The sequence below is a fragment of the Aptenodytes forsteri genome, unplaced genomic scaffold (genome assembly GCF_000699145.1).
Source record: "Aptenodytes forsteri isolate BGI_AS27 unplaced genomic scaffold, ASM69914v1 Scaffold90, whole genome shotgun sequence".
Lineage (NCBI taxonomy): Eukaryota > Metazoa > Chordata > Aves > Sphenisciformes > Spheniscidae > Aptenodytes > Aptenodytes forsteri.
Genome location: NW_008793941.1, coordinates 52,230 through 53,178, shown reverse-complemented (window position 1 = coordinate 53,178; position 949 = coordinate 52,230).

Sequence of the window (949 nt, the reverse complement as noted above, 5' to 3'; positions counted from 1 at the left end):
CGGCGCCGCGGCGCTGCGCCGCCTCTCTGCAGCACGCATCCCGCCGGCACCGCGGCAGGCGGAGCGGCTCCGGCTCCCAGTCACGCTCGGGCTTGGCCGTGTCCTCGCAGCCGTTTGCAAATTGCATTAGGAAACTTGGCAAGGCAGGCTGCCGATTCCTGCCGCTCTCCCCAAGCGCGTGCTGGGGCAGCGTGGGGAAGTGCCAGCTGCTGGCGCAGGCCGCTCGGCGAGAGGGGGAACGTCGCCGCTCCGAGCAAGCGGCGTCTTGGCCTCCGAGTCCCCATCTGCGGCGAGGGAGGGGTGTCCAGCGGCCCACCTGCCCGCTCTCTGGTCGAGATCTTCTCGTGCGTGCCCAGCTCTCCAGCAGAAATACCTTCTTTGTTTGTTGTTTGTAACTCGATGACCTTTTGTACCTAATTTCAGACATCAAAGCGACATTTTAAAAGCAGAAATCCCTTATGTTTTAAATGTAACTGTTTCTCTGCCTTAAGGCTGAAATGTATCGTTAACATATCGGTCGCATGACTGAAGGCCTGGACCTTACAACACTGTGATGGGTTTTTGGTTTTGTTTATTTGGATTCCTGTCCCTTAGGAGTGCACCTGTGTAACCAGCGTTGTATCGGCACACGGATGAGAACACGTTTTAGAAAGTAGCCAGCTCTCTGTCTCTCTTTCCTCGGGCCGACACCTGCAGGGACAGCGTGCACGTGCGCTTCCCCGCGAGGACCGGCGTCCCTTCCACCGCGCTGCTGGCAAGCTCGGCCGCGCGCCGGGAGCTGCTCTCCCCTTTCCAGGAGCTCCTGGTGGGACTGGAAGAGCGGCTCCTCTGCGGCCGGGCGCCAGCCGCCCTCGCCCCCCGCGCCGGGGTCCCCGGGGAGCAGCTGTAGCCCATCCCCAAGCCCAGCTCTGCCCCAGCAGTGGGGCTCGGCGCAGAAGCCAGCCCCCTC